Genomic DNA, 25,174 nt, shown 5'->3' on the forward strand with positions numbered 1-25,174 from the left:
TCAGAATAACTAGAAACGAGGCATTACATGTCATGGGTTTTGGGTGCATATTTGGCTTTCTCTCTTTGGTTCTATATAGGGAAACTTTCAGTTATTAATCAAGTTCTGGCTGTGTAGGACCAATTGTAACAGGGGATATTGTTTGGCTTTCTGGACTATTTTGTGAGAGATAGTCTGATTTCCCATAAATCTGAGTTATACATAATGAATTGTTTTCCTAGGCTAGTTACTGCAGTTGGCAGACTGTCTTCCTAGACTCATTGCTACAGATTGTTGGTCAGAGATTTATTTTATATGTGGTAATTTTATATGTGGTATTACAATTGTCTGTTTCATATATTCTGTCTCACAGTGTCTGGCTAATTTCAGCAAGTGGAGACAAACTATTTAGCTAATTATTTATAAGACAGTGAATGGGAACTCAGAGAGTCTGTACCCTGCCATAACACAGGTAAATAAGATGGTCATCCATGAGTCTCATCTAAGTCATATGGGAAAAGAGAGTTCTTTGCAGTAAGCTATTTCTTACCAGGAAAATTTTAGAAAATAAATGTTGTGGATGTTAATCATCACTGTTTACTGGGGAAATAGGATTCAGGTAAAGTTTATCATTATAAATTCAAGGTATTTTTAGCAAAATATAATCAAAGCAAAATAGGATCAAAGAGATTTAAGAACTGTCATAGAACAAGATAAATGTAATTGTTCTTGACCATATTAGATAGAAAGGAGTCTATGAAAATGGGAGAATAACAACCATCAAAAATGTGTGTTTGGTGATGATCTCAAGGGACTTAGCCCAGAACATTGCCCATCAGGTCAGCACCATTTGGGGACCAAGACTGGTTGTGGAGGAGGGAAAAGCCATAAAAGGGGGTTATTCAAATTATCAAAAACCTCCTCCTGGGACTGAGCACAGTGGCACCTCCAGGCCAGAGGCACCTCTGGTGTGGCAGAAGGTGATTGAATTATTCAGATATGAAGGTCATGTTGTAAGTTTTGTGTAAAAGATCCTGGGATATTTCAAGTGGCAATTTTGGAATTACAGAGTTTTTGGATAATTTTGCCCCAGAAGTTTATTAAACTTGACAAGAATCATCTCTGAAGTGAATTGATAGTAATGAACAATTCTACAAACTACTTAAAAAGAAAACCAGGCATTTCTTCAGTATTTTGTTTCAGACAGATATATAACTGGGTAAAGTATTTCAGCTGGTAGTATTTTTTGTTCCCCTACCCCTCCCTTATGGTTGGTGTTCTTCAGCCAGAACTGTAAGATATGTTTGATTGGTGTACTAAGTAGTTTCAGCAGTTTCAAATTACTATTTAAATATTGCTGAAGTTTCATGGCAGTTTATTTTTATTTTTATCAAAAGTTTTAGGAATTTTTGACATCAGCCCTTTTCACATCAAATTGTGACAACTTATCTAAATGAAGACATTGAATGAATATATAATTTTCCCTTTTATGTTTTATTTACATCAAAGTTTATGATGTTGTAGTTTCCCAGCCCCATGGTAGTACTGAGATGGCTATGTATCTCGGTTTATGCTGATGTTTAGAAATGCTTTTCAGACGTGAAATGTTCTTTTTGTTTTTGCTTTTTGGCTTATAAATTGGATATTTCAACTGGAGTTGATAAGTATAATAGTAGCAAGTACATGAAGTAATAAAGAAGACTTTAAAATTTTAAATTCAAGGAACTTGGCTAATTCTGGAAATAGAACTTTAAAACAGAAGTATGGGTAACTCATTGAAATAACTCTATGTCAAATAGTCATAGACTGAGTATCTTCAGAGAACTTGGATATTATTTCAGAGGATACAACATTTTTTAAAAAACCTGGAAAACAAAGATTACAGAGTAAAACCCAACACCTTCTTGTTCAGTCCTGTTGGAATTTGGACTTGCCATGAAGTGTTGAAGTCTTGTTTCATTGAGTTGGAGAGACCGGACCTAAGCGGCACAGCATGACTTTGCTCCAGACTCATTTAATTTTCCTACCCCACCATCATCAACAGAGTCATCACTGAATTTTGAAAAGTATTCTGAAAATGTTTCAGGGACAGAAAATCATTATGATGTGACTAATCAATGACACAACTCTTCAGATGGCTTTGATTATGGTATTGGATGTCCTGATGGAGGTAACTTTGGAAGGAAAGGAAAAAAATAAAAGAATGGTTTACACATGGAATAAATGGTACTGAAAACATAAATCATCAAGGGAGATACCATGGTGGAAGTTCCTATTCTCATAACAGTATTTTCCATTCTGGAAAAAGCCAAGGACTACATGCAAACAACATATCTGACAATGAAATGGGAGTAAAGAAGATGAGAGAGAACTCAAACAGTTTGAGGCTGAGTATTTTCTGCCTTTAAATCCTGAATATGAGAGAGAAACAAATCAGAACAAATCTCTAGCTGCAGATATATGGGGGTTGATCTAAGGATTTTGAGCAATAGTTGAAAAGATCTTTCAAAGGAAGATGTGCTCTTTATTGTGTCTTAGGTGAACTAAAAAGTGTGTTTGTATCAGAAAAAATGGTCAATTGTGGCTTGGTTAATTGTTAAATTCCCAGTACTTTCCATAGGAATATGTTGAAACTTTCATTGTATTACACTTCTCTGTTCCTTTCTCAGTTTACACCCTGGGTTCCCAAATATTATTTTCCTCATTGCAATATTTAAAATAGCCATTTTCCTGTGGAAGACATGAGAATTTTAGGATGGACTTCAGTAGAGCTTTTCCAGTGCTACTTCTTTCAAGAATATCTCCTGAATCCTGAATCTAGAACTCAAAGAATGCTGGTCATTAAGAAAAGTAATATGAAAGACTTACAGCTATCTGGATTTCCAGTAGTAAGAAATTTTCTATCACAGGCAGTTAAGAATGGGGCTGGTCCAAGTGTTTATAAAGGCTTAGTCCCTAAACCTGTTGCTCTACCTGCAAAACCTACACAATGGAAAAGCCAAACTAAAGAAAATAAAGTTGGGACTTCTTTCCCTCATGAGTCTATGTATGGTGTTAGTGACTTCAATACTTTTAAATCAACTGCCAAGAATTTTAGCCCATCAACAATTTCAATTAAAGAGTGTAATCACTCAAATTCCTCTTCATCTGTTGACAAACTTAATCAGCAGCCTTGCCTAACCAAATTGACATGCATGCACACTGATAAGAAGAGTAAATTTTTGAAAGTTTTGAAAAGGGACAGAGTAGAAGAGGAACATGCAGATGAGAGCCATCTAGCTCAGAAAAGGTTGTTAAAGGAGATGGACTGTCAAGAAGATAGTGAAAATGATTAAATATGTGCTCCCTTAATGGAGGATTACTTTACTCTAAATCGAAAAGAACCAGGAAGCTATAGAAATGAGAAAACCATAATTGGAAATGCAAGAACTACAGTGAATTGCAGGAGAATAAACATGAAAATGTAAATAAAAATAAAAATATCAAAATCATAAAAGATGGGAGAGGGGAACAAGAACAAAATGAACTCATACAATTCAATTCTATGCTTCAATTTCAAATATAATATGCAAATCTCTATTCTTCAAAACCTTATAAAATGACTTTCTGGACTCTATTATCCTAAGTTTAATACAGCATTCAGAGTGCATCATCTCATCTACATTGTCAGAAACCATGCCATTTTTCAGTTATCTAATTGTTGATTTATTTCCATTTTGTTTATTTTACTTTCTGTGCTATTATTTTAGCTTTGGCCTCAGATACATTCTTTCATATTAATCCTGCATTTGACTATCTTTCAACTTTCTCAGGCACACATGGTGATGGGGTTTGAATCAATTTATCCTTTGATATTATGGCCTATTTCTTATTCTAATGCAAGTGACCAAATTGCTGTTTATTTGTCTGATGACTGTTATCAAATATTTCAGCATGTGAGTTTCTGTTATTCAAGGGAATTTAAGTCAACAAACATATATAACAAGCATGTTTGAAAAAGAAAAACTATTCATGTCATAACACTTCATAATTTTTAATTTGGAAGATTTGTTGCAGATGTTACAGATATAATAAAACATACTGTCAGTGAAATAGAAACCTGATTCCAGATAGATGACTTGACATTTTCAAGGTCTCACAGCTATTTTGAATGAACTAAGTATAAAATATCAAATTCTTTAATATTTCTTTTTTAACACTGAAAACAACTAAGCTATTTCTTGCCCCCATTTCTTTAACTTGGATTATCAAAATGAGTTTAATAAAACCCTGCAAACTAAATACCACATTATCCATAATAACACATATCTCAAAGTTTATATTAAATTGAAAGATTGACCCAAAATGCTAAGAGAATAAGAGGTCATGGCTCAATGTAAAATCACCATGGAAACAACTTTCATGGTCAATTTGTAGGAAGATGTCAAAAGGCAGTAAATTGTGACTTCTTTTATCCAAAGCACTGTCTATGAACTTTACAGATTCTATCTCTGCTTTCATTATGGTATTTGTCTAAGTTTTTGTAGATTTCTATTCTGACAAGCACAAAAGTCTGCACTAAGTTGAACCTGTCATTTGTGATGAGGCTGTTGAACAGAAAAGCAGCATAGCAGTCTGTTTATTCTTGAGCCACATTCAGCTAGATGACAACTCCTATCTCTTTGAGATGGTGAACAGGCTAAACTCAGGAAAAGTGGTATCTTTCAGTATCCAAGCTTCTGCTAAGAACCATGAAGTGAAACTTATTGATTAAGGTCATGTGTTTAGCCCATGGCATCAATTTTTCTATAAGTTAAAAGATACCTATCTAAATATATATAGAGAGAGAAATAGACAAAATAATATTTCAAGCTAATAAATAATATTTTCAAATCATAAAAAATCTTTAAAAATTGTACAATTCAGATATTAATTTTTCATTTTTATACAATTTTATATAGCAGCCTTTATGATAAACTTTATCTTTTTTATCTTATGTAAATCAGGGCTATATCAAAAGAATGATTACTTTTTATTACTGTGAGATTACATTTTACTATAAAATATTTCTATCTGTGTTTTACCTATTGAATAGAAGAGTTAAGTGTACTAGAAACTCATCTTTAGTCACTGCAAGACATCAGTTTTGGATGTTTTATGAACTTATAAGTATATAAATAAGAGTTTTATTTTCACTAATTATTTATTTATATGAATCTTCATGTATTTACATAGAAATTTATTTCTATATAGTTTCCAAAAGAGTACAGTATTTAGTTTTTCAGACTTGGGTGGAAAAGTATATGTTCTCAGATTGGGACTGACATACCAAGATAAGACAGAATTAGTTTTTGATAACATACTGATAAAATAGTAAGATATTATAGTCTTAAAATAAATGCAACTTATTTACCATTATTATTATCTTTTTGGTTCTCAGTCTTAAAAGTTCTACATTTCCAGTTTGCTGATAGATTACTTTAGTCCAGTGATAAATTATAAAACTTGTTGTTTAGGGACTTGCGAAATTTTCTATATTTTTGGCTATTCAAGGTTTTCTGTACCTCTATCAGAATTGTCTTTCTACTAGATCTAATAAACAAATTGTTTAGTGAATTAATTCTTCTTATCAAACTAATATTGTCTAAATGGGGAAGGTGGTAAAAGCATTCCATACTCTTTACTCATGATCTGTATCTTAAAATATTTTGAGTCTTCAGGATACTTAGATTTTAATTTAAACTTATGGCTAAATATCATGAAGTCAGTACAAGATCACATAACTCTGGGAAAAAAAGAAGTTCTCTTCTAATACTTCACATTTATTTGTTTTAAATATCAAAGATCAATAGTTTGATATTCAGCTGTTTCTAATTTTAAAAATAATTGAAACCTCTAAGAACTTGAAAACATTGATTGGTATTTTAAAAACTGTTAAAAATTAAAGGCCAGATCATTAATTAATTCTAACTCCAACTGCTTTTCATATTTAAAATAATATTTTAGATACTAGAAGAAATTTCTTTTTTTCCCAGTATATACATTCCCACAGAGACCCAAAATAAATCTCCTATTTTTAAAGAAAAACCTCTTTTAATAGGAAAAAGAAGTACATGTTAGTTTAAAATGCTCTAGTATTCATGATAGAAAAAAAAAAAAAAGCTAACTCAAAGATCTAACAAATCAATTGCAAATTGATTAGATGTTTAGAATATATATTTAAAACCTAATATAACATAAGGAGATAGATTAACAATTACCTAATGAGGAGATTCCTTGTTAAAGCACAAAGATTCTTCATTTGGTTATGATAGCTTTTGAAAATATTGTGACAATTTCTGATTCACATATATGTTAAGATACATTAGAGAGCATTATCTGTTCTCTAAAAGAGTAACTAATGAGATGATTCTAGTCTATGGATTTTTTTCTTAGATATTTTGTATCCACACAGGTGTCTGAGTAAAAATTTATTTTGAAAGCTATAGTGTGTGTATGTATACACATGTACTTAAATAAAGGCTTTAGTATAAAAATGTAGATTCCTTGGATGTACTATATTTTATAAAATTGTCTTTAAAACAATACAGTTCATTTTCCAAAGTTTTAAAAGAAAATTAAAATTTCCAAGAGTAACATCTTTATAAAAGAAAAGTTACACAAATGTATTTTATTAATAGAATAACCACAAATATAGGAAAAAATTCAAGTGACTTTGAAATAAAATTATTAGGCTGTGGTTCTTGGCAAGATTGTCTTAAATGTGTAAGAAAGGGAGGTTAAGACAAATTATAGAGTCACATTGCTAGTAGTCATGTAAAACTATTTTTCTGAGATGCAGATGAGTAATTATGTTGGTGTCTATTTAATATGGGAAGAAAAAGATAATGATTACATATACAGTTATGAATTAAAATTTTACATTTGAACTAATCATGCATTTTAGACTTAATACGTATTTCCTAGTTCTCTTCCTTGAAGAGGCCTAGAAGCACTGACAAAACCAAAGGGAAAAAGCACCACTAAGGTCCACACTGTAACCCCTAAATATCATTTCTCATCTGATTAACTTAGCAATTCTTGGATTTCAGACATGAGAAGAAAGTGTACAAAATAATTTGGGAACATTCTCTCATATCAAAAGAAAGATTTTATGGAAAGAAACTGAAAATTTACAAGAGTCATGTCAACAGGATTCAGGAATCAAATTAAATAAGTTTTCATGAGATAAATTTGGCTACGTTTAAGCATCAACAGGGATAAAAAATGTTGGATTTAAACACATAAAATGTTAAAACCCATGAAATCATAATGGCACTCAAAAACAACAAACAACCTCATCAAGTGATATCAGTTGTGCTCTACACTGGAATTTGACACAACATTGTAAAATGATTATAACTCAATAAAAAATGTTAAAAAAAAGTGATATCAGGAAATGAACTATTATTTAGGAAAATAATAAAGTTTCTTAGTATTCTTTAGAGTAATCAACTAGTTGAGTAGAGATAAATTAGCATTCTTAATCTGGAACTCCCTGTCTGCATGGAGAGGTCAGTGGGGACAGAGAGGGAACCTCTGAGGCTCAGATCTGTGCAGAGCAGCCCTTGAATAAAAGAACTAAGTGAAATGGGCACAAAAGTTCCCTGAGCTACACCCAGTGCTAGATGCCAGCCAGCAGGGATAGGCCTGGATGGCTGTCTGAGCCAGGTGGAGGACTGGGGCCTACTGTACACAGGCAACCTCAGGAGATTGGAGTACACAGTGCACCATGGCTGGGAGTGTATACAGAACAGAATAGCCTGGGTACCTCATTTAAAAAAGAAAGAAATAAAGAAAGAAGGCAATACTGTGAGTGCACATTGAGGGGAGGGACACAAAAGAGCTGGGCCCTAGCCTTTGTCTCCACAGAACTTGTGGCACCATTGCTGGCTCATTCTTGGGTGAAGATGGGTAGGGCTTGACCATAGCCACCATATTCCCATCTCCTAGTCAGAGGTGAGGTTGAAACTTGAATGCATACCAAGGGGCTCTGTAATTTCATAGGCTGGACCTGTGCCTCTAAGATAAATGAGCATGGAGTGGAGTTCTGGCACAGAGCAAGGGTGAGGGCTGGAGTGGCCATTTTCTGTGAGCCCACCTACAGTGATCAGACACTGGGCTGAGAATTGTACTGACCTGATGGGGTGACCTGTGGGACTCTGGACAAGCCAGTGGAGTTTGCACAGCATAGCATATGCAGGAGCAGTGATTGGTACTGGGGAAGGTGTTGACCTGATAGGGCACCATGATCCAGGTGTGAGACCCAGAAGTCAACAGAAATGCACTAGTAGCTCTGAGGGCAGAGAACCTGGGGACACCAGAGCAGCACTATGACATTTCCATAGCTAAAGAGGGGACAAGGGCAGAGTCAATGAAGAGTACTTAAAGCACTCTAACCCCACCTACTATGCGCCAAAGCACAGAAATGGGTCTGGAAGCCTCCATTTCAACAAAAGGGAAAAGGGCCCAGTCCCTTTCAGGGCTGTGACAACCACAGAATGAAAAGGAGACCCCGCTCAACAACCACGGCAATCTCTAGTCACCACAACTTTGGCTACAACCCCAATCAAAGGGGTAACAGCCATCACACATGGAAAAAAGGCATAGCAACCATCCATACTGAAAACACACCTTGGAACAATATTATTATGGCACAAAGTTTACACAGGAAAGTATCCTTTAAAAAAAAAAAAAAACTCTTCAAAACCACAGTAGATGATTGATACTCCATAGTCCATAATGCTAAAGAGATATAAGTAAAATGAAGAAGCAGAAGAGCTACTCCCAATTAACAAAATAAGAGAAATCCCCAGAAAGGACAATCAGTAAAAGAGACCTTGATAGTCTACTAGATCATAACTTTATAAAAAGGAGTGATCAAAGCACTGAAGGAAATAAAAGAGACTATGAAAACAGACAGAGAATACTTTGAAAAGGAAATTGAAATTATAAAGAGGAGCCGATTAAAAACAGAAATCTCAAAGACTGAGATAAAGCTGAGATAAAGGCAGTCAAAAGCAGACTAGACAATGCAGAGGAATGAATAAGTGACTTAGAAGACAGGAAAACACAAGTCAAAAGTCTACAAACAATAAATTCTGGAGAGGGTGTGGAGAAAAGGGAACCCTCCTACACTGTTGGTGGGAATGCATTTGGTGCAACCATTGTGGAGAACAGTATGGAGATTTCTCAAAAGACTGAAAATAGACTTACCACATGACCCAGCACCCTAATTCAAAAAGAAACCTGCACTCCAATGTTCATAGCAACACTATTTACAATAGCCAAGACATGGAAACAACTTAAAGTACATCAACACATGACTAGATAAAGAAGTTGTGGTATAATTATACAATGGAATACTACTCAGCCATTAAAAACAGTAAAATAATGCTACTTGCAGCAGCATGAATGGAACTGGAGAATGCCATTCTAAGCGAAGTAAACCAGAAAGAGAAAAATAAAATATGATATCACTTGTATGTGAAATGTTAAAAAAAAAAAGGACAAACAAACTTGCAAAAGAGAAACAGACTCACAGACATAAAAAACAAACTTATGGTTACCAGGGGAGGAATGGGGTAGGGAAGGATAAACTGGGAATTCAAGATTTGCAGATACTAACTGCTATACATAAAATAGATAAACAATTCTATACTGTATAGCACAGGGAACTATATTCAGTATCTTGTAGTAACTTATGGTCAAAAAATATGAAAATGAATATATGCATGTTCCTATATGACTAAAGTATTTTGCTGCACACCAGAAATGTACACATTGTAAGCTGACTGTACTTCAATAAAAATATATTAAAAGGAAACATTTGAATCAGAAAGCTTTCTTTTGACCCAGAGATATAAAATTGATCCTTCCACAGAATAATGTACATAGAGCTGACCAGAATGTAATGATCTCAAAAGTAAGAGAGTAAAGGACATCAGTGCAAAACAAACTTTATTTCCCTTTAGCTTATAGAATCATACATATGAAAAAGAGAGACTTTTTTAATGAAATATGATCAAGTTTTTATTATATTATGTACCATGTAAAATGTTTGAGAAGTGCTGTTTTGTAGTGCCCCTGACTAATCATGTGTTGCGTATAAAGACTGTTATTTCAGTACAGCATTTAAAATGAACATATTTGTTTGATAATTTGTCCTTCACAAATATTTACATAAAATAATAAATAAAAAATCAGTTTCCAGCTCTTTAAAAAATATATTTTTATTTTCTTTACTATGTAATTCTTTCAGTGCTTAATTGATTACACATATTATTTAGCGCTACATTCATTAAATGAAGACATGCATTATTACCTCCAATAATTCAGAAATGAGACCTGAATGGGAATTTTTGAGTATGAAGGAACTTGATAGCACATATGATTCCCTTTATTCCCATATGAAGCAGTTCATAACATCATACTGATTGATTTAATTGTTCATGCTTATTATTATATTTTTTATTTCAGTGATTTTTCCATTTTTTTATCTGAAGGACTTAGTGTTCTAAAATAGTCAGGAAGTGAAAATATACAACAAAATTGTCATTCCCTGCAACAATTAAATGAACTTTTTTCTCTCTGAAACAAATGCAACTACAAGAATTTCTCTATGCAAATGCCACGCTGAACTATGGCCAATTCATTCTTCCCAGCTGTGTTCATGATGGACCCACAGGCTCTGCAATTCTTTTCCTACTAAAATTGGACAATTTGGGTAACTCAAAGAAGAGCTGCTGCTCACTGACATAGTAAGTGACAAACTTACCTTTGTAGAAACAAATGATAATTCCTCTTCCCCACACTGAAACACACACCTTTACAAATCTGTCAATCACTAGGGTTGAAGGAGCCTGTATTATATTTCAAACTTACCTAGAAAATAAAGTAATAACACAAATATGGCAATCTTTTTTTCAGATATTGGGCATCTTGTCAATTTGAGTACTACTGTCAAAAATTAAGACCTAAAAAAATTAAGAATTAAGACCTGATTTAAAGGTACAAAAAGAAAAGTTAAAATTATGAATTCCCCCCAAAAGATGTAATTGATAGACATTTAGATTTATATAGACAATCTAAGTAGTAATTTTTTATGCCTTCTGAACAAATGTTTTGTTGCATATTTTTTGAGGAAAAGTGTACTATCAACAATGGAATTGTCCAACTCCATTGTCTTTTTAAAAGATAACAGCAGTGTTCTCACTCTGATATTGAATGCTTTGAAAGGCCAGACCTCATCAGTTCTAACAATTGTTCTGTGGCTTACACCTTGCACACTGAATACACTGCACTTAAAGGTTTCCCTCATATTTCTTCAGAATGATATGCTTCTTTCAATTTATTCATAAATTTATAACTTTATTCTCTATTTTTCTGCAATCATTTCACTGTCACAAAACAGTTCAGATTTTTCCCCTTTTCTCTATTTTTCTCTTATACACTTTAGCTGTTTTCCATAAACTTAAAACATTCAAAATTATCATTGTATAACTCTAGGTAATACTTTTAATAGTGTGATGAAAAATAAGTATCATGGATAATGATGTATATAACTAAGATTTACAGTCTACTATTCACTATTATATGAGTAAATATTATAAAGATGAAAGGTACTAAAAATTTATTAAATCAATATATATTCTTTATTTCACCTGATTTTAAATTCTAAATTGTTATTATATAATGTATTTTGATTATTAAAATAGCAACTCTTTCCAGCTTAACTTTATATTAAGGAGTAACACAGAATTTGTAATAAGTTCCTGCAATCTAGGTCCATATGAACAGTAGCAAGGATTGGAAATTTGGTACCATATAACACAGTAAAAAGCACCTGAACTAGAAATGACTGAGAAGACTGGCTTGTGTGTATTTCAGTTGTTACCAAACATTAAGAAATATAGAATCTGGATGGTCAGTCTTTTGGGGATATTTCACCTATCTTGTGACTATTATATTTCACTTATAGTCCTTAACTGTTTTAGCTATATGAGAATACCAGTTCCATGATGGTAGTATTCTAATTGTGTGGTAGTATTCTAATTGTGCATTTTCTATGTTGTCAGTATTTCAGTAAGTGCATCTTGGGTCCAGAGTAGGAAGATTATAGACATATATCCAACTTTTAAATTATGGAAATCTTGGTAGAAACATGATAGATTTTGAATAAATAATTTAAAATTGTTTGTTGACAATGTATCTATTCATTTTCTTTTAAATGAACTGTTTCTGAAAGGAACATACAGACTAACCATTTTAGAGTGTGGATATTTTCTTTAAGAATACTAATTTCCTAGAAAGGAATTTTAAGTAATTTCTATGTAAATATGGATTCATATGCTTTGAATAATTCAAGTAAGATCTAATTGTTCTGATTTAAATTTTCTGTCTCTACAAACACTACGATTCCCTAAGTGGGAACATTCAACTTATATTTCATAAATTATAGTAACAATGAATAATATAACTGTGAGTTTAAAAATAAGAATTAAACCATTATGTCTCTAAAATGCATACAATATTGTCAAATTGAAAAAATAAATCTGCACAAATTAAAATATGCTAAAATATGGCACATGTTTAATTTATATTTTTACTATTCTATATAGTAGATGTCATTCATATATATAATTGGCTTTTATGAGTTATTCTGTTTGTTTTCTCATAAAATATTTTGTCAGTAGTAAGCATGGCAATTCAAATATAACAGAGCAAGATATATTAGAATTTTTTAATACTGTAGCTATTCTTCTTCTCAAAAGCCCACAGAGTGTTAAGATATTTTCAATACAAAAGGTCAAAAATTGACATGTCCTTGTATGAAATGTCATTCAACTAAATGTCTCTACTTTCACATGATGGACTTTTCAAATCAAAGTAAAATCAAATGAATGTAAATACACTAAATACTTAACTAAGTCTTGGAGTTACTCTATACATTCTTTGGAAATATCATAGGCAGTTAATTGGAATGAATCCACTACTATGCATTTTTATATAAAGAATGTGGTTTTTGAAATGTCTAGTTAATATCCATCACATCATAATTATAAATATTTCTTTACTTGTGATAAGAATTTTCATATCTACTCTCTTAGGAATTTTCAAACATGCAGTACCATATCGTTAAGTGTAGTCACCATGCTGTACATTATATTCCATGACATTTATTTTATAACTAGAAGTTTGTACCTTTTGATCCCCATAGCACATTTTCCTCACACTGCCTCCACCTCTAACAATGACCAATCTGTTCTTTGTATTATGAGCTTCGTTTGTTTGTTTACATTCTTCATGTACATGAGATTGTACAGCATTTGCTTTCTTTTCCTGACTTATTTAACTGAGCGTAATGCCCTCAGAATCTACCCATGTTGTCACAAATGGCAAGATTTCCCTTTTTATGGCACCAACAGTGCACAGGGGTTCCCTTTTCTCCACATTCACACCAGCACTTGGTATTCCTTGACTCTTTGACAATAGCCATTTTAACAGATGTGAGGTAATATCTTATTGTGGTTTTGATTTGCATTTCCCTGGTGATTAGTGATGTTAAATACTTTTTAATATCTTTTGACTATTTCTTTGTCTTAGGAAAAATGTTTATTCAGCTATTCCACCCATTTTCTAAATTGGATTTCTTTTTGCTATTGAGATAGATGAATTCTTTATATATTTTGGATATTAACTTAGTTACAATTTGCAAGTTCTTTCTATTTTGTAGGTTGCCTTTTCATTTTGTTGATGGTTTTCTTTCCTGTGCAGAAATATTTTACTTTGACGTAGTCTCAATTGCTGACTTTTGCTTTATTGTCTTTACTTGTGGTGTCAAATCATAAAAAATATCATCACCCAGACTGACGTCAAGGAGCTTACTGCCAATGTTTTCGTCTAAGAATTCTATTGTTTTGTATCTTATGTTCAAGTCTAATTTCTGATTAGAGGAGTTTGTAGCCATATAATTTTTTTAAAAAGCCCCTTTCTTCTCTCTTCTCCTTTTAGAACTCCTATAATGCAAATGCTGATTTGCCCAATGATGTCCCATAAGTCCCTTATCCCCTCCTGCTGCCTATTTTTGCTGTTAATTGGATGATTTCCATTGCCTTGTCTTTGATTTCACTGATTCTTTGGTCTGTTTAATATAGTCTGTTGAACCTGTGTAGTGTATTTTTCAGTTCAGTTTTTGTGTTCTTCAGCTGTGACTTCTATTTTGCAATTTCTTATTTTCTTTATCTTTGCTGACATTTTCACATGTGTTTATACCTTCTTGTTTTTTCTTCCAAGATTGGTAATCATCTTTATGACCAATAACTTGAACTCTTTATCAGAAATATCACTTGCCTTTGTTTCATGGAGAATTTTTTGAGGTTTTACCTTTTTAAAAACATATCCCTCTGTTTCTTACTTTCCTTAATTATATGGTTTGGTTATGTGTATTAAGATAAAAGAGTTACCTCTTAGTCTTGAGGGATGACCTCATATAGGAGATAAACTTATAGTTCAATTCTACCCTAACTTTTGATTGTTTTCAGAATGTTGTTATTGTCTAGGTAGCTTATTTTATTTTTAGTGGTTCCCAGGAGTTGAGAGTATGTCAAGAGCTGTCAGTGTCCCAGAGGGGAGAATCTCAGTCAACACCTAGATTCAAGCTGAATGAAAGCCAGAACCCCTCAGGCAGCAGCTCTTAAAAATATATAAGTATGTGTAATCCCATGAGACCATAAGCCTAAATTCCACTGGCCAGAATTAGATAATGTAGACTTGTCCCCTGGAAAAGAGTTCCAGTAATTGCCTTGCCAAATGAGTGTTAAAGATTCTTCCTTGGGAGAAACCAGCAACCTAGAGTGAAACAGAGAGAGAGCGAGCAAAAAGATAGTACCTACCAGCCTACATCCTTGGGAAACCTTCAGAAGGCCTCTAGATCTATGTCAAACCAGATGCCTTCATCTTAGGTCAAATATCTAGGCAAGCAAATATTCGTCTTTCACAGAAAGAATGAGGTGTTTCAGCCTGCTGTTTGCACTGTTCCCTGGGGACTGTTGCCAGTCAAAATCTGTTTCTCTGTTATTTACAGTACTAAGGGACCCAGAGGTGCAAGCCCCATTGGCCACCAAAACAGGTGAAGAATGGGCTTTCCTTAGGCAGCAGCCACATAAGTCAGGGAACCAGATATAAAATCCTGGGCAAATACACTTGTGAACAAGCTCTTCCCTGGGAGATAATGGCACTTTTGAGGCAGTCGAGGAATAATGTGAATATTGTGCCTGACTTTCAAGGTTTCTGGAGAGGGTTACAGTAGGCTTTTGATTATGTGTTTAAGTAGAAGCCTGCTCCTCAGGCCACAGCTATGAAGATAAGCTAATAGGCCTCTTTCAGAGAAAGAGTGTATACTCTTGTGTACCCTGATGATGGTAGCCAGCCAAGAACTCCCTTTTTGTTACAATTCCATGGGACCCAGGAACACACACCTCATTGATCACCAAAGCCAGTAATCTAGAGATGTCCACTTGATGCAGGAAAAATGGATCTGGGGTGTGAGAAAAGCCAGGTCTCAGTTGAGTCCCTGGGCATGTGCCCCATCAATTGTGGATCCTTACCTTTATGCAGGAAATAATTCAAGAGCAAGCCACAGTTGAGTAAAGGTAGATTTATTTAGAGAGATACATACTGCATAGAGTGTAGGCTGTTTCAAAAGGCAAGAGAAAGGCCACAAGGTATTGGGTGCTCAGATTAGAGTAAAAGTAGTTACAGACTCCACAGATAGTGTGTGGGCCATCTCTGAAAATGAAGGAGTGAGAGGCAGCCACAAATCCCCATGTTGCCTGTTTTTATGTGCTCTGTAGCTTCATATGCTAACAAGTGGGCAGACCATTTTAACTACCCTGGGGAAGTGGCTGGGATTCCCAGGAAGGTGGCCATTGCCCACTCTTTGACCTTTTATGGTTAGCCTCAGAACTGTTATGGTGCCTTTGGGCATGTCATTCACCATGTTAATATATTACAATGGGCATATAATGAAGCTCAAGTTCTACTAGAAATAAAATATCTCACCATCTTATGCCTCAAGGCCTAATGCAAGTTGAATCTTCTACCAGTTTAATCTTAATTGCTGCACCATTCCTTGAATGGCTGTGCCCTGTCCCTTTGCCTCCTATCTCACATAGACAGCAGCCACTCAATTTGGGTGGTATAAGATCCTCTGTAGGAGATACTAGTGTGCTGGAGTGAGGTAGAGGGAGATTTCTAAAATGACATCCACCATCCTTTATTCCCTGAGAACAGCTCAGTAGGCCCCTAATTATGTACCATAACAGAAGGCCTCCCCTTAGATGGAAACTCCAGGATAAGGAAATACGCCGGTTTCACAGAGGAGTGTGTTACAGTCTGTTATCTGTAGGGATAGCAGCAAGCTAGGAACTATCTCAGATTGTTACAGTTCCATAAGATCCAGAATCACAAGCCCTGCTGGCCAACAGAGCTAGGCTAATGAGGGGGCATCCCCTGGGTGTCAGCTGCAAAAGATTCGTCATCAATGCTAGTAAAATATCCCTCCAGAAGATACTGGAGCTCTGGAAATCAGCACAAGGGAAATGCAAAGATGGCACTTGTCAGCAGGAGCAAGTCAGAGAGAGAATAAAAAGGTGCTTGACAGCCTCTGTCCCTGGAGAGTATTTCAGTAAGTCCCTCAATTTAAGGCCATCACTTTAAATAAGAAAATGAGCCTCTTTCACAGAAAGTCTGGGCACCTTTAAATTGGCTTCTGCTGCACTGAACCTTGGGGTGGGTAAGTCCACACAATGTTCCTTTAACTGTTTCTCACTATAGCCATGTGGGTCTTGTGGACATCAAACCCCATTGTTTTTGAAAGTTACAATTTTTGTGGGCTAGTCTCTCAGGTGGAGATCTTAAAATTTGGGGTGCCTGATGTAGTATTTATACCTTTCATTCCTCAGGGAGAAGCTCAGGGTTTTCAGTTTCCTTCTGATTATAGGTCACTACTTTGGGAATGGGGTTTATGATGAGACTCAGCTTCTTCAATCAGCTTTGATAATGTGTTTGTTTGTTTGTTTGTTTTGTATTTATCCAGTTTACTGGAGTTTCTTAATTAGTCTTGTTACCCCAAAAGGTAAAGATGCCAGTTCTTGTTTTGCCTGAAAGATAAGATTTATATATGGAAGATGGAAATCATTGTGTAGCAAAAATATTTTTAAAAGATTTATTTAAGAAAGGAAAAGTACACCTCCAGGAATGAGAGGTGGGCTGATTCAAGGAAGGAAAATTGGTGGCTTTTGTCTTCTCTTTCTTTTATATCCTCACTTAGAGGTTTTTTTTTTAGTCAATTGACAGCTCTTATCTTTGGAATGCTTAGTCACATTTGGTCTCTTTTGCATATGTCCTTACCATGATGTATGCAGAAAAACCCATGGGGGACCCTAAATTACAATGTTAATTATAACACAGTGAACATTGGGTGATGCCCGGTCAAGTCCTTTCTGCTACCTCACAGTCATAGCTGTAGGGTTTTAACTGGTTTCTTGTGGGCACTTATTTAGAAGAAGTAAAGTCTTTTTATGCTGGAGGTGGGACATACTTCCATCTTTTGGACCATCCTCCCTCTTTTCCACCTATCTGCCTTGTGCCTCCACTTATCTAACTACCTAATAGTCTTACGGTTTTTTCTAGAAGAAATTATTTCACATATAACTGTAGATTCAGTGTATCTTTAGGAGTAGATAAATTCAGTATCTTCCTACATCAACATCTTACACTGAAAACTTTAAAAACTTCAGATATTATGGTGTACTATTTCATTCTCACAGCATTATTCCAACAGGTTGTAGATTTGGGAAACAAACACTAAGATGGAAATTTGTGTAGATAAGTTGAATGGATAGTGTTCTCAGAAAGAACCCACTGAGAAGGACAGGAAAGGGCAAATAGAGAAGTTGAGTTCTATTTTTTTTTCAAATAATTCTTCTCAGTTGGCATCAGCTGGTCTCCCAGAGACCACTTCAGATTTAAATGAAAGAAAGGGAGACATAATTTGTACCTCTTTATATAGATCAACCATTTTTACAGCTGCTCACTGAAGGGACCATGTCTTTGATCAAAGAAGTACCTTAGACTGGGGTAACTGCTGGGGAAATATTCTGCCGTGAACCGTCAGCATGTCATGCTGCTGGCCCTGGGGAATCAATGCCTTTATTTTAAAAAGGGAGGATCTGGATGATGCACCCAGTGCAACTCCTACAGTTAACACCTTACAGCATTTTTGAAGTATATTTAAGCTATGTTAGTTACAAGTGTACAACATAGTGACTTGATTATTCTATGCATTACAAAATGATGATCAAGGTAAGTTTGGTATTTCCATACTTTTTTCCACAGAGACTGTGACAATTTACATTCCAACCAACAGTATACAAAGATTCCCTTTTCTCCACATCCTCTCCAACACTTTTTTCTTTTTAGACTTTTTGTCTTCTTCCTGAATTTAGAGAAAAGGCTTTCAGATTTTCACCACTGAATACTATGTTGGCTGTGGATATATCATAAATGACCTTTATTATATTCAAATATATTCCCTTAATGCCCGTTTAGTGAGAGCTTTTATTTAAATTATGAATGGATGTTGAATTCTGTCAAAAGCTTATTCTGCATATATTGAGATAATTATGTGATGTATATCCTTCCTTTTGTTAATGTGGTGTATCACATTGATTGATTTGTGAACTATCCTTGTGACACTAGAGTAAATCCAACTTGATCACAGTGTATGATCCTTTTTATATATTGTTGGATTTGATTTGCTAATGTTTTGTTGAGGATTTTTGCATTTATATTATCAAGGATATTGGCCTGTATTTTTCCCTTTTTTTTTTTTGGTGTTTTTTTCTGGTTTTGATATCAGTGTAATAATGGTGGCTTCACATAATAAATTTGGGAGTGTTCTCTCTTCTTCAGTTTTTTTTTTTTTTTGAATTGTTTGAGAAAGATGGGCATTAGTTCTTTTTTATGATTGGTGGGATTCCCCTATGAAGCCAGTTGGCCCTGGACTTTCACTTCCTGGTAATGTTTTGATTCCAAATTCAATTTCACTACCAGTAACTGGTTTGTTCACATTGTTTTTTCTTCTTGATTCAGTTTTAGAAGGTTGTATGATTCTAGAAATTTGTCCATTACTCCTAAGTTGTCCATTTTTTGGGCATATAACTGTAATATTCTTTTAAGACTTTTTGAATCTCTGTGTTATTATTTTTTATTTTATTTGTTTTTAGTTTTCTTAGTAACCTCCATAATGATTAGCAAAGAGGCTTCCTCTTCTTCACATGTTTGCTAACAATGTTTTGATGTCTTTTTGATAATAACCATTGTAAGAGGTGTGAGGTGGTTTGATTTGCTTTTCCCTGATGATTAGTGATGTTGACAGTCTTTTAATGTGTGTGTTGGCTATATGTACATATCCTTTGCAAAAATGTCTATTCAGACCCTCTGCCCATTTTTCAACTGGGTTGTTTTATGTGTGTGTGTGTGTGTGTGTTGATTTGTGTAAATTCATTTTATATTTTGGATAATAATTATCAATTATCTTCACCAATATCTTTTCCTATCCAGTAAGCTGTCTTTTCATTTTTGTTTGTTAATAGTTTCCTTCTGTGTGGAAAAGCTTTTTAGTTAAATGTAGTTTCATTTGTTTATTTTTGCTTTTGCTTCCCTTGATTGGGGAGAGAGATCCAGAATTCCCATTTCTGTGACACCTAGAACTCTGATCACCATAGCCTCTCAGGTTGTGACTGCTGTATGTTTATTTATTTTTCAATTGAGCAGAGAAGTTCCAAGATAAGTTCAAGAGGATTACCTGAGTTCCAGATACATTTTTTCTTGATCACATTAAACTACAACAATCTCATATTAGTTACTCCTTCCAGGATCATAACTTATTTTCTTGCCTGTTATTCTCTTGACATAGGAAACCTATATCCTCTTATCAACTGGCTCAGAGAATTAAGTTGAAATAAGACAACAGATTAACAGGAGAAAAACATAGAAAGTAATATATGCTTTAAATGATATGGAAGCTTTTATAAGGAAATGAAGACCTAAAGAAATGGTAAAACCTAAATGCTTTATAATATGTTGAACACAAAGAAGCAATTGTGGAAAAGTAACTAAACTAAATGAGGAATGCTAAAATAAGATAGGAATTATTTTAACAAGAATATTTTAAAATAAGTGTTGTACAATTATTTTGTACACAATTATCTCATCTGTGAGTGGCTCCCTTTCAAAGAATGTTTCTTTTTTTCCTAGTTTAGGGAGGGCATCTTTCACACTGGAGTTTTTATCTCATTTTCATAATGAAAAGATTAGATTAGAATACCTTGCTTATATTTACTTTTTTCCAAGTGCCTTTAGCCAAATGTGCCACCCTTCACAGTTTAATAGAGCACTTCAATTCTTAGATTCAGAACCACTAAGTTCATAGTAACAAACTGGGTTTCAAATATAGGATCTCAAAGACCCAGACTAGAGCACTCACTACAACTACTTTGACTAGCATTGACTGTGCTGAGAGTGGGGAACACATCCTGTGCTGTGCCTACCAGAACTGGTTTGGCTTATTTTTAAAATTTACTGTTTACACAAAAGGAAACAGTGATAAAAGCCAGTTAGAAAAAAAAATAATAACCTCTTATTTGTTCATAACCTAGGACCCCTTGTCTGGCTATTTTCTGAGTCCAATCCTGATTGACTATGGTTTTTATTACCCTAACTCTTTATATTAATTTATCTTTGATCTTAAACTTACTCAACTGATCTTTTCTGAGAAAACTGAATTACTTTTTCATAGCAACCTGCCCTTTCACCTTTAAGTCATTATGAAATGAGACTTAACATTCAAGATACTTTGAAAAATTCAAATGAATGTTGAAATTGGCATTTGATATGACTGGTGAGCTATTTTTAAACTGCACATTAACAACGTCACTTATTACTAGCTCTAGTGGGAAAGAAGCAGCACTTAGAGACAAAAATGTTTACTTAATAACTTGCTATAAACATAAATATTAACAAGAAAAAGAAACATGTTTTTATTTCATTTCCCTCTTTAGTCATGACTCTATCTGGCCACTTTAAAAGAGTAGAAAATTATGTAATAGTTGTACACTCAAATAAAATAATTTTATTAAGACTTTTTAAATGTCTTTGCTTTGGGAATAAGAGTTCTGAGAAAAACAATCTATTCCACAGTCTGCATTTTTCATTTCCTCTTTTGAAAAATACAGTGTACATTAAGAAGCTATAATTTGGATAAAGCCTTATCATTACCCACTATTTTGCAAAGAGTTCAACTGTATTCATAAGAACTTGAAACTCTCAGAATAACAGTTCAGAGTGTCGGTGGCAAGGTTGCTATAAAACATAAAATTGGTATTACACTCTTAGTTTTGTGCTTACCTTTAAATATATGATTTTATTACTATATAATTTATTTAACTAATGGTCTAAGTAGAAGAAAATTAGTAACAATATTGTAGTTTTCCCTAGGAACCTGCATTGAAGTAGAGTAGCACATATTTGCTTCTGTATTACTCAGCAGTATGATGGATGATGGCAATTACTGGAAAGAACAATATTAGTTTTACAGTTATTGCTATTAACTTAAAATGCTAAGAATAAAATCCCATATTTCACTAAATACTCCAATCACCACTAAAATATGTGGCAGAGGAACATTTTATAATCCCTATATTTTACACTCACTGAACAACTAGAAATTGGCAGAGTCAAATCATTTATATCTCCTTATTACCAGCTTGCAGAAGCCATTGAGTCTATGGAGACAGTGATGGATATTTTTGTGGCAAATGTTTTATTCTCTCCCACTGTATTAAATTTACCGTATGTTGGTTTTACTGCAGTTTACTGAAGTTTCACAAAGGGATTAGCAATAGAAAAGCAAGACATATAACTTGCTTACTCCTGTTTCCCATTGGCAAAACATATTTACTTATTTATAAATTATGAATATTATAAATATGGGATATATATGTACCAGTAAATGTTTAAGGCAACAATCTGAATAAAGCTTTTCCTAAATTCTAGACATTAGCAAAGTGTTACAAAAATTTCTTCTATAAATATGATAAATGCCTAAAAAGTGTTATTCATACAGTCCAGATAAAAGTAATTAATAAGGCATTAAAATATTTTCTTTTTTTAAAATACCATCTTTCCTGTTATAGATCAGCAGAATTGTAGAGTATGAACATTGATCATGGAGCAGATTTCCTCAGTTTAACTCCAGCCTGCCAATTACTATGTGGCTTTGGGAAATTTTCTTAACTTTCCTGTGCCTCAGTTTCCTAATTTATAAAATGGGGAAAATAATGGTTACTACTTCACACAATTGTTAGGAGAATTAAATGAGTTTATATAAGTACTGCACATAGAACAATACCTGGTATAACATTTGTACAATTTAAATGTTAGCTACAATGTTGAGTAATCAAGAACACTAGAACCAAAGATGCTTGAGCCTATTAAATAACAAGAACATTTATGGACTAAAATCTTTTAAATATATTAAGCTCCAATTTCAACCTAAGGTATTTTAAATAAATTAACTACCCCAGGATAAAATAGATTTTCCCTAAGCTAGGTATACACACTTAACTGGTCACAAGATCATTATTAAAGAACATTTAAAAATGCTATCTGATCTTTCAGTATGTTTGTATATTCATTTTGATCTATAATTGGTAATTGAATAAACTAGATATAGATGCTCAGAATATTTTTATTTATTCTGGAATCCTTTTCCTATTAAAACCATTTTGCACATTCATTTTCAGTAACCACCATATAAGGCATCAATTTATTATAAAAAATATATTTGTAACTGAAATTATATGAAATAATCTGAAAGCTATTATCACTTGCAATGATATTTCTCTCTGAAAATGTATAGGACAAAGTAATCAAATAATATATACAAAACTAATAATAATTATAAAATAGAGCATGTGAGAAGAGGTTACACATGCTAGCACATCAACTTTTTATCTAGAAGGAAAGCAAATGAATGCATACAATTCAATGTCCAACACCATTTTAAAAGCTATATCTAGCTGGAAATTTGCTAGAGGAGAAGTATTTAACTTTCCACACTCTACAGCAGAGGAAAGCAAGATTATAAGTAGTTTGGTTTCAGTGATGAATAAGCCAAATTATAATTTATTTCACAATGAGTGTACTCAAAGTGGATTGAAGAGGAATATGTGTCTCATTTTTCCCCAAAATCATTTATAAAGCTTCCCAGTATCCCACGCAAAAAGCTATTATAAAAAGTTGAATGCTTGCAATAATAAAGCATGTGACCCTTCTTTCTGCTTCCTGGATTGAATGGGAACATGAGACTGGAGTCAACCATTCTGTAGCCATGAGTATATAAACACGAGGATGAAAGTTTGAATGGTGAAGTCAAGTACCAGGATGATATCCTTTAATGGATTCACCAAACCTAGTAGGGCTTAACCCCAGACTTTCTGTTAAATTAAAAATAAATGTCTTCTTTATTTAAACTACTGTTTGTGAGGGTCCAATTGTATCTTTAACTTTTATACCTAGATTTATCAAGCCCTTTCATATCTTTTATGTCTACTTACACATCCTAAAATACTGGGTAGGAGGGAAAAATCATTCTAGTTAAAGTGTTGCCAGTAGATGTTACTGGTGTCCAGGTTCTTGTCCTGTCCCAGAAAGAATTCAGAGATGAGACAGGGAGGTTAGGAAAGTAAAGTGAGGATTTATTAAGGGATAAATAGTATACTCTCAAGGGGAGAGTGAGCAGGCTCAAGTGAGTGGCTGCTCTGAGTTTCTTTGGCAAGTTGGTTACATAGATTGTAAAAATGAATGGGCAGAATATTAATTGGGGAAGGAAGGGTTTGGGGTCTTATTTGCTGATTATCACCCCAACTCCAGCTTCCCAAAGGAAGGAGGGATTTTTGTTCTTATTTAGTCTGGATCAGAAGTGCCATGTCATGGGTGCATGATGGGTATTTCTATTCTACTAGGCTAATTTTATTGAAATAAGGGTATATGAGCAAAAGGTTACATTTGGACACTGGAGATCCCTGCCTTTTCCCACCTATCTTTGGTAGCCTCCAGGCCACTTATCAACCCAAAAGGTGTGACCATTTGTCAACCCAGATATTTCTGCTTTTTTTTCTCTGCCCAGGGATTCCTGATGCTTACATGATGCATGATTTCCTACATTTGGCCTATGTCTCTCCATTCTGCCCAATTCCTACCTTTTGGCCTGCACCCCCTTTCTCTGCTCATATCTAGCTATCTGCCATTTCTAATACAAGCATTCAGTTCTCCTAAAAAATTACAATAGACTAATATGGCATCTGGCTGTTTTTAATGATCACCAGCTTTAAATATTTATAGTATGTCCACAGAGTGGAAAGAAAAACATTTAGAATAGGATTTTTCAGGTTTTAATGCTTTCTGAGTTTTTAGTATACAATTTATTTCCCTGGAGGTTTTGTTTTTGATTCTTTTTGAAAAAATAGAAAATTATTTTGATTAATTGAAGAATCACTCATGTTTTATCTTTTCAATTAAATTGCAGGCCACTTAGAGACTGAAAATTTTGTTTTTCCTCACAGATTTTAGTATAGAATTGTGAACAAAGTACACGTTCAATAAATTATTTATGGATTAACACACTGAATAAATCAATATATCAACATTTTAGTTCTATGAAAAATTTTAATAAAATACTCACAATGTATACATGAAATGAACATATTTTAAACTATTATCTATATTGTACTTTTGTTGTCTAAACAGGATATTAAGTCACCAAGTAAAACCAATGGTATTATTCAATACTTGCTTATAAACTTGCACTGCTTTATTTGTCATGTCTGGTTACAAAGATGGCAGAAATAACTGGAATCATTTTTTCACATAATTTTATTATTCATTAATCAACTGGTAGGTGGTAATCCAGTCAGCTATTTAAATTAAAAAAAAATACACTGTCTACAATTTAACTGTATTATCAGTTTTTGCCCTATAGAAATTTATGAGCAATGTGAACACATTAATTATTTTTAAAAAGGCTTAGTCATAAAGTATGGCTTATATAAAT

The 25,174-nt window shown here is 33.7% G+C and overlaps 1 pseudogene; it reads left to right on the plus strand.

Moving 5' to 3' along the window:
* Window positions 1–779: 779 nt before the first annotated feature.
* The window catches only part of LOC105086659 (vasculin-like), a 31,606-nt pseudogene continuing 7,211 nt past the window's right edge, over window positions 780–25,174 (plus strand).

Source organism: Camelus dromedarius, chromosome 13 (assembly GCF_036321535.1).
Source record: "Camelus dromedarius isolate mCamDro1 chromosome 13, mCamDro1.pat, whole genome shotgun sequence".
Lineage (NCBI taxonomy): Eukaryota > Metazoa > Chordata > Mammalia > Artiodactyla > Camelidae > Camelus > Camelus dromedarius.